This window comes from Apodemus sylvaticus, chromosome X, assembly GCF_947179515.1.
Source record: "Apodemus sylvaticus chromosome X, mApoSyl1.1, whole genome shotgun sequence".
NCBI lineage: Eukaryota > Metazoa > Chordata > Mammalia > Rodentia > Muridae > Apodemus > Apodemus sylvaticus.
Genome location: NC_067495.1, coordinates 96,830,853 through 96,840,511, shown reverse-complemented (window position 1 = coordinate 96,840,511; position 9,659 = coordinate 96,830,853). Strand labels below are relative to the sequence as shown.

The window sequence follows — 9,659 nt, the reverse complement described above, 5'->3', positions numbered from 1 at the left end:
TAGACTCCCAGGGACATCCCAGAGACTGAGACACCAACCAGGAGCATGCAGGCCCAATCTGAGGCCCCTGGCACATATACAGCAGAGGACTGTCTGGTCTGGCCTCAGTGGGAGAAAATGATCTTGATCCTTACTAGACTTGAGGGCCCAGGAAGGAGGAGGCATGGGGTGAGCACTTTCTTGTAGGCAACAGGGAGGAGGAATGGGATTAGGATCTGTGGGAGGGGAATCAAGGGAAGAAATCAATTGGAATGTAAATAAACATAAAATAACGTTAAAAATAAAAAAAATAAAAAGGAAAAAGTGAGTGATCATGGACAACAACCTTGGAGAACAAAGAGCCTTTGATGCTGGGTTGGATGTAAAGAATCTGACTATGGACCAATGCAGGGACTGTACTCTCCAGAAGCAGAATAAGATTTTGTTTGCAACTATGATGCCTGTCACAGTCCTGTGGCCATCACCTAGGCTAGTGTACCACTTGTTAATCTTCTGAGATTCCTTCCTCTTGTGGCCATTTACCATCCAACTGGATAGATTTCATACCATCAACATAACTCTGCACCCTGGATGTCAGGGATTCAAACTGTCAAATACCAGCTGATACTAATGCACATCCAGGGAACCCAGCAGTGAAAGACAAAGGCTTCACTAGAGTTCTTCTAAGCTAGTGGGAAGGACAAAAGACTGTTTCCTCCAGGAGCAGGATCAAGGCACTTCTGTATGCTGTTCCCATGACACTGACTGATCTTCAAGGTTTATCCTCCCTCAGTTCCTTTATAAATGCACATTTAGGCTGAAGAAATCATTTAAACCTGAATTGGAGCTGCTGTGGAGCCTTGGTCTCAGAGAGCTCCTGGTAGCTTTCCTCCTAGGGAGGCACACGAGGGTGAAGGAAACCCAAGTGTCAGTGTACCCAACCTTGCAATGCCATGGTCCCAACCTCTGCCCACCTTGTCCTGATCTTACTAACCCTGCAGAAACACATTATACTTAATTTGACCCAACACCCTCAATTTATTGTGTGTATGCCATGTCTCAAAGAACACAAAATTTCCTGTTCTCAGTATTATATTCTTTTCATTAAAAATAGATTCTTTTCTTCTAGAAGAATAACATAAAAATACCATAAAACAATAAATTAGAAGCCATAAATCATGCACAAAGTCACGATGCAGATTCTTACAGGCCCTGTAAATGCAGCTTCAGTCATTGTGTGTTGATATAGGCTATAATCACACCAATCAGTACCCTAGCAATATAGCTTAGTTGTAGAGTGCCATGCCTTAAGTACATGGGGTCCTGGGTTCGACTCCCGGTATCTCTGAGGATTTTCTTTTTCTCTTCAGGGTCTCATTCTACACAGTGTGTCACATCCTAGAACACATTTCCATAAAGACCTCCAGAGTCTCCTCAGTATAGTAAAAGAGCTCATCAAGGACCATGAAAACAATGTTGCTCTATAACCTTGATGTGAAAACAATGTTGCTCTTTAACCTTGATGATGTTTCCATGGAGACCTCCATCTTCTGGTGAGCACAGCCTGGCCATGCCTCTAGGAATGTTTCCTTCACAAGGTGAGGGAATCTCTGCTTTCTAGCTGGTGTAGTTTCCCTTATGGGTATGATTTCTCAGGTGATAAAGGACAAGAGTGAATGAATTCTGCTTTGAGAGAAAGGAAGAGAGGGCTGTGGAGAGCCTTCCTAGTTACTGAGCAGAGGGGAGGAGCATTTGTGGTTTGACTGCTGTTTGAAAATTTATATCTGGGAAGGGGAAAAATACTTGTTCTCTCATTGAGAATAGAATAAGGCAGGGGAGTGGCTCAGTCAGTAAAGTGATAACATTGTGAGCAGGAGAACCTTGGTTCCATCCCCAGGAAGAATAAAATGGGTGTGGCAGCACATGCTTGCCTGTGAATGTAGAGACCCAGATTCCCAGGTATTGCTGAGCAGTCAGCCTAGCCTAGCTGGGGTGTCCCAGGCCAGTGACAAACCTTGTCTAAGGAAAATGGCACCTGACTTGCAAAACTGGAGGCTTTGTTCTGCCTCCTGCTGCATGCATGTACACACACACACACACACACACATTTGATAGAGGATGTACATGTATATATTTTCTATACACAGTGACAGTATTGTGTTTGAGTTTCATGGAACAAATGAATGAGATGCACAAATGGATTTTCCTCTGTGTGCTCTGTGTGTGCCTGCAGCTGTGTGTTCCTGTTTAGACTCATCCTAGCTTCTATAGCTCCATCATGTCTATTCTTTGTCTTCACCTCAGACCAGGATCGGGTTCCAATCTCTGGGGTGTATTAGATATGCCTAAGGTATGAATTGTTATATGCCAAGAAAATAATCAGAGGTAAAAAATTCTGCAAACTCCAGACTTAAGGTCCTATCAAGTTCAGTTCACAGCCTGTTTTCTCTTCCTCCCAAACAGAGATCATCAGGCCTGAATCACACTGGTGCAGTTCTCATTACAGCCACAGGGTGGCAGCAAACCTATAGTCTTACATTTCAATGGAAAGGGCTCATGTTTTACAAAGTGCCAAATATCCTCTTGTTAATGTATTGCTGTCTGGAAGCTTCAAGGGTATACTAGAGCAGTTCCCACTTATGGAGCACCACAAATCTAGTGCTCAACAACTCACTTCATCGCTTCTCTGAGTAAAGAGAGCAGTTCAAACCGTGCATACAGGGGTCCTACATAGAGAACATGGTATCAATAATCTGATTGAATTCTGTTGCACTCAGATGTGTTTCCCAAACATTCCAACCCTCTCCAGAAGCCTATGCTACGACTTCCCAGATCCCTCCCTGTCAGAAATATTCATTCTCTTTCAATCATCAGCATTGTGCTCTGCTCCCTGGTTACTTTAAAAAGCAACCAAGTGTTTGTGGTTTGCTGTACAATTAATCTTTCATGCTTATCATTTTATACGCAAAGTTGGAAACATTTGTTTATGATAACTTAGGTTTTGTTTGTGTGTGTGAAGGTCTGTGCACATATATGTGTGTACCTGTGTACATGTGTGTGTTTGGAGGGTTATGGATGTGCATGTGATCCTTGTTCATATGTGTGTGTGTGTGTGTGTGTGTGTGTGTGTGTGTATGTCTGAGGTTCATGTGCATGTTTACATTAATATGAAGTCCACACACAGACAAAAACACACACAGTATGCTTCTGCATCAGTGAAAAACAAATGTCTACAGCCCTTCTTGTCAGCAGCAGTAAGAAGACCGGCCAAGCAGGAGTTGTGTTCACAGGGAACTTCATTTATATAATGCTAGGTCATTGATGTTGGTTTCTGCACAAAATGTCCTGTCTGCTCACTGCGCTTGCTTGAGCGCGCACTGCGGGACACTGAGGGACACAGGGTCAGGCCTGAGCTAACAGTCTCATGCAGCCCAAGACCCCAGAGGTAATGGACGGGAGACTTAGAACACCCCCATCTCAATACTGACCTTATGCAACCAGAAATGACAGGAGAAGCATAATGTACACAGGCCTAGATCATGCAATGCAAACATAAGATCATGTCCTAAGCAGACAATATATTCCAAAAGCAAACAAGGGGCTTCAATGCCAGCCAGAACATAGGACTGCCAAATTCTGGTCAACCCACATTTTGCTCAGTTTCGTTTTCTCACCCAGGATCATCTGCATAGATTCTAAATGATCAAGCCAGGTCTGAATAAATGCAGCAGAATGAATGTCACAATTAGGTCTGAAGAACTAACAAGTATTTTACCTGAGGGTACCCCAAGACTCATTTTATCCCACCACCCTCCCCCTGTTTTGTTATGGACAATGGTATTTAGTTTTACTCGTGGTCCCTTGGGCTATCTCCTCTTGTTTTGGTCATGGAAGCATTTGTAGGTCCTGTCTATTGGAGTGGGCCTTAAATCAATTCAGATGTTGGTTGTTGACCCCCACAGGACTGTTCCACAGATGACCTAGCATGTCTTGCAGCCAGGACCACATTGTCGATCCCAGCATTTATGAATGGACTGATTTGTTTGGTGACACTAGATGGACAGGCGACACTCCCTGTCTCTCCCTTTATTTGGAGACCACATTTGCATTGACTTCACATATTTTAGAATATATTTCTACTGCAATAATCTCCTTAACACTTCTCCACTGCCCATGGATTCTGTCTCCACTGCATTCTCTTGCTCAACACCATCATCACCCCTCTCCCAAAGCATCTGATCCTCCTATTCTTGAACCCTCTGTACTCACCCACATCATCTACTCTACTCTCCCCTCCCAGAGAGATTCTTGTGTCCCCCTAGTATCTCCTTCTATGCAGAACCTCTCTGGGTCTATGGATTGTAGCTTGGTTATCATTATTTATTTAACTCGTGATACTCACATATAAGCAAATATGTACAATGTTTATCATGCTGCATCTGAGTTACCTCACTCTGGAATATTTTTTACTCATCCATCCATGTGCTTGCAAATTTCATGTATTTATTTATTGTTGACATCTGAGTGAAACTCTGTCAGGGACCTGCTCTGGCATTCATGTTCTCTCTTGAAGATATCTGAGGACAGAGTTTGTCAGTGGGAGCAAGACTTGCTCTTGCAAGATATTAGGGTTGCATTTTTATAATGTTTACCTATCTTAAGTCTAAGTTACTTTTCAATGGTAGCTGGCCTGCCTATCCTTTGAGCCCAAGCACTGCAGGCTGTAGCTTTTAGCACTTCATCAGCAAACAGGGGGATTAAGTAAAGGATTAACTGCCAGGGATTTGCTATCTCTTGGCCAGAAGACTTGCCACTAGCTTGTCAAGCAGGAAGAAGGTTTTAGAACAAGAAACATTTATTGAACCAGGCTAGAGTCACTAGCAAAAGGAAATTCTTTAACACAAGCAAATATGTATAGACTCACATATATTCATATAGAAAATCATGCATACACAGTCATACAACTTCATGCAATTGAGAAGAACTTAGTTGCATGCTAAAATCATAATTACATACATACCTACACACACACACACACACACACACATCCATACTTACCTACATATACACACACATCGATACTTAACTACATATATGGAGCAACAAACCATGTGCCTGTGCAGAAAGAATTCACTCACTCTGGGTGAAAACTGAGCTCCCATCTTTACTGCATAGAGAAAGAGAAAGCTTCTGCCCATTTATTGGTAAAAGATTAAACCTCAGTCTTTAAGGAAATAGCTCTGTTGTCTTTAGTAAAACTAAGGCAGCCTTGCTGTTAAGAAAATTCCTGTTCAGTCCCATGGCAAGGAGAAGCCTGCCTGCTCCTTCTGCTTTCTCTGCAGCTTCTTCTGAGTCCCTCTGTCTCTCTGCATACTGCATATTGCGCACTTAATCCCCAAGTTTGCTTTTAATTTCTTAGTTATTCTGCTCTGCTGTCCTTCTCCTGCCTTCTCCTAATCTTGCTCTTTCCTCCTGCTCTGATGTAATAGTTCCCTACAATGTAGTGGACATAGTTTTTTCCTAACTATTCTAGGGAAATGGATCACATGGATTTTACAAAAATTCATTTCTTTTTTTACAAGTTCACTAAAATTTCAAATGTAAATTCATATCATAAATTTAATAAGTAGTATACAACAGAGAGTGTCTGCATATGTATCCATTAAGACTAGATGTTCATTAATTGTAACTAGCTTTACAGGTTGCTGGAGGTTTAAAACCCATAAGTTGTTACTGAACTTTTGTATAAATCAACCCAGTCAATATTTTATCTTCTGTCCTTGCACCTACAATAAATCATTTCTTCTCTTTTATCACCTTTAGTTAATTGTTTTACAACCTCTTGGAATGTGTTCTAAGTTGTAAATAACTGCTTTCTATCTCTGAATCAATTAACTTGTGACCCATGGAGACTGACAGAATTCTCACTGTAGTTTTAATATCAGAAAGGATCTTAAGATCAGTTCTATTATGAAGGCACAGGGCCTGCACCCTGATATCTGCATATATTATATTATACCATTCAGGTTTGACTGGGTATGGTACACCTGAGTATGTGAATAGGTGGATCTCAGATTCATTGCCTAATTTTGGGTTCCTTTCTTCTGTTCCCTTGGCCAGCTTCTATGTGATAGTTGTGCTTTATCTTATTCTAAGTCATTTTGTTATCTTTCGATGTGATATCTTAGAAGCCTGTGCTTTTGTAATGAGAGATAGGAAGAAAGTAGATCCAAATAGGAGGGAAAGGAGAGTGGATCTGAGACAAGCACAGGGACTGGAATCTGGAATTAGCATATTTTAGGAGAGAAATGGTGAATTTATTTCAAATAAAAGAAGAATATTTAAGTAAATCATCCAGAGTGAAATATAATGCAAAAGAATCCTGACTCACAGAGAAATACTGACACATAATTCATAGCACTTGGTCGGTTGAGTATCAGCAATTATCCAGCACTGCCTAAGCACTCTCTTCCCATGGGCAATGGGTTGCTACTACTTATCTCTTCCCCACACTTTACCTTGGGGTCCCCCTCTCCTTCCCTCTCCTGTGCTTCTGTCTTCACTTTTTATTTCCTCTCACTCTCCTTTACTACCTCATCTTCTCTGCCAATGCTTGTTGTCTTTATTCCAAGTCATTGCATCTTATTTTCATTGCATTCATTGTACCATTTCTGTAATGGGCTAAGTTGAACAATGTACTTAATCTTAGACTCAGACTTCTATAATCTGCCATCACTATATACTCTTCAATGGAAATGAAGAAACATCATAGCCAAACTTATTGGACACAAAGAAAGGAGAATTAAGAGGAAAAGTCATAGCACTCCATGCCTTCAAAGAGAAATTGAAGTGATCCCATACAAGCAATTTATCAGCACACCTGAAAGCCATAAAGTAGAAAGAAGCAAACACCCCAGAGGAGTCCATGGCAGGAAATAGTCAAACTCAGGACTGAAATCCAACAGTTACAAACGTAGACAAAGATACAAAGAATCAACAATCGCAAGAGCTGATACTTTGAGAAAATCAACAAGATAGATACACCTTTAGCTAGACTAACCAGAGGGCACAGACACAGTATCCAAATTAACAAAATCAGAAATGAAATGGGAGAATTAACAGCAAAAGCATGGGGAATACAAACAAATATCATCATAACCCACATCAAAAGCCTATCGTCTACAAAAGTGGAAAATCTGGATGAAATGGATGACTTTCTAAACAGATACCACACATGAAAGTTATATCAGGATCAGATCAACTATCTAAACCATCCCATAACACTTAAGGTAAAAGTCATCAAAACCCTCTCACCAAAATATTCCAGGGACAGATGGTTGTAGTGCACAATTCTACCTGACCTTCAAAGAACTAATACCTATACTCCTAAAATTATTCCCTGATATAAAACCAGAAGGAATACTACCTAATTCATTCTATGAAGTCACAATTACTCTGACACCTAAACCATGCAAAGACCCAAGAAAGAATAAGAACTTCAAGCCAATCTCTATTATAAATATCAATACAAAAATACTCAATAAAATTCCCTGAAACTGAATCTAAAAACACATCGAAACAATCATTCACCAAGATCAAGTTGACTTCATCCCAGGGATGCAGTGATAGATAAATATATGGAAATCCATCAACATAATCCACTAAATAAACAAAGTCAAAGGGAAAAATAAACACGTGATCATCTCATTAGATTCTGAAAAATCCTTTGACAAAATAAAACACCTCTTCATGTTGAAAGTCCTGGAGACATCAGGAATTCATGACACCTACCTAATCATAATAAAAGGAATATACATCCGACCAAAAGCCAACATCAAATGAAATGAAGCAATCCCACTAAAATCTGGGACAAGAAAATGTTGCCCACTCCCTATTTATTCAATCTAGTACTCAAAGTTCCAGCTAGAACAATTTGACCACAAAAGGAGATCAAGCAGATACACATTGGAAAGAAAGAAATCAAAGTTTAACTATTTGCAGATGTTATGATAGCATATATAATCGACCTGCAAAATTCCACCAGAGAAGTATGACCATTGATAAACAACATCAGCAAAGTGACAGGATATAAAATTAGAGCACACAAATCAGTAGTCTTCATTTATACAAATGGCAAACTGCCAGGGAAAGAAATGAAAGTAATTAGGGAAGCAACATCCTTCACAATAGACACAAATATCAATAGGTATCTCGATGTAACTCTAACCAAGCAAGTGAAAGATGTGTATGACAGAACTTCACAACCCTGAGAAAAGAAGATGAAGAAGACCTCAGAAAATCCCCCATGCTCATGGAATGGCAATATCAACATAGTGAAAATGGCAATCTTACCAAAGGAAATATGTAGATTCAATCCAATCCCCATCAAAATTCCAACAGAATTCTTCACAGACATGGGAAGATCAATTCTCGACTCCTTATGGATAGACAAAATATCAAGAATATTCACAACAATTCGCAGCAATGAAAGAACTTCTGGGGAAATCATCATCCCTGACCTCAAGCTGCACTACAAAGTAATTGTAATAAAGACCTAGGGGGTTATGGATGCAAAGACACACAATTCAATCAATGGAATAGAGTCAAAGACCCAGAAGTTATCCCATATACCTATTGACACTTGAAATTTGACAAAGAACCCAAAAAACACACAGGGGGAAAATAGTGAGTCTTCAATAAATGGTGCTGATATGACTGGCAGTCTGTATGTAAAAAACTGAAAATAGAACCATATTTGTCACTTTGCACAAAGCTCAAGTCCAAGTGGATCAAGGACCTCAACACTGAGCCAGATACACTGGAAGAGAAATTTGGAAAGAGCGTCAAACTCATTGGCACAGAGAAAATTTTTCCAAATAGGACTCCAGTGGCTCAGGCTCTAAGAGCAACAATTAACCAATGGAACCTCATGAAACTGAAAAACTACTGTAAGGCAAATGTGACCATCAATTCATCAAAAAAGCAATGTATAGATTAGGAAGAAACATCTTCAATAACCCTACATCGGACAGAGGGCACACATCCAAAATATAAATGAACATAACAAGTTAAATTCCCAACAAACAAATAACCCAATTAATAATTTTCCTTGAGGACATCGGTGCAGGGGGAAAGTTTCTGAACAGATCACCAATAGCGTATGCTCTAAGATCAAGAATTGACAAATGGGACCTCATAAAATTACAAAGTTTCTGTAAGGCAAAGGACACCATCAAAAGGACAAATCGGCAACCAACTAGTTGGGAAAAGATCTTCACCAATCCTACATCAGATAGAGGGCTAATATCCAATATATATAAAGAACTCAAGAAGTTAGACTCCAGAAAACCAAATAACCCTATTAAAAAATGGAGTACAGAGTCAAAGAATTTTCACCTGAAGAACTTCGTATGGCTGAGAAGCATCTTCAAAAATGCTCAACTTCATTAGTCATTAGGGAAATGCAAATCAAAACAACCTGAGATTTCACCTTACACCAGTCAGAATGGCTAAGATTAAAAACTCAAGAGACAGCAGATGTTGGCGAGGATGTGGAGAAAGAGGAACACTCCTCCACTGCTGGTGGGCTTGCAAATTGGTACAACCACTCTGGAAATCAGTCTGGCAGTTCCTCAGAAAACTGGGCACCTCACTTCCAGAACATCCTGCTATACCACTCC

At 40.2% G+C, this 9,659-nt stretch overlaps 1 pseudogene; it reads right to left on the bottom strand.

Annotated features, from left to right (window-relative positions):
* Positions 1 to 297: 297 nt before the first annotated feature.
* Positions 298 to 5,141, bottom strand: LOC127674599 (presenilins-associated rhomboid-like protein, mitochondrial; annotated as a pseudogene).
* Between the last annotated feature and the right edge of the window lie 4,518 nt (positions 5,142 to 9,659).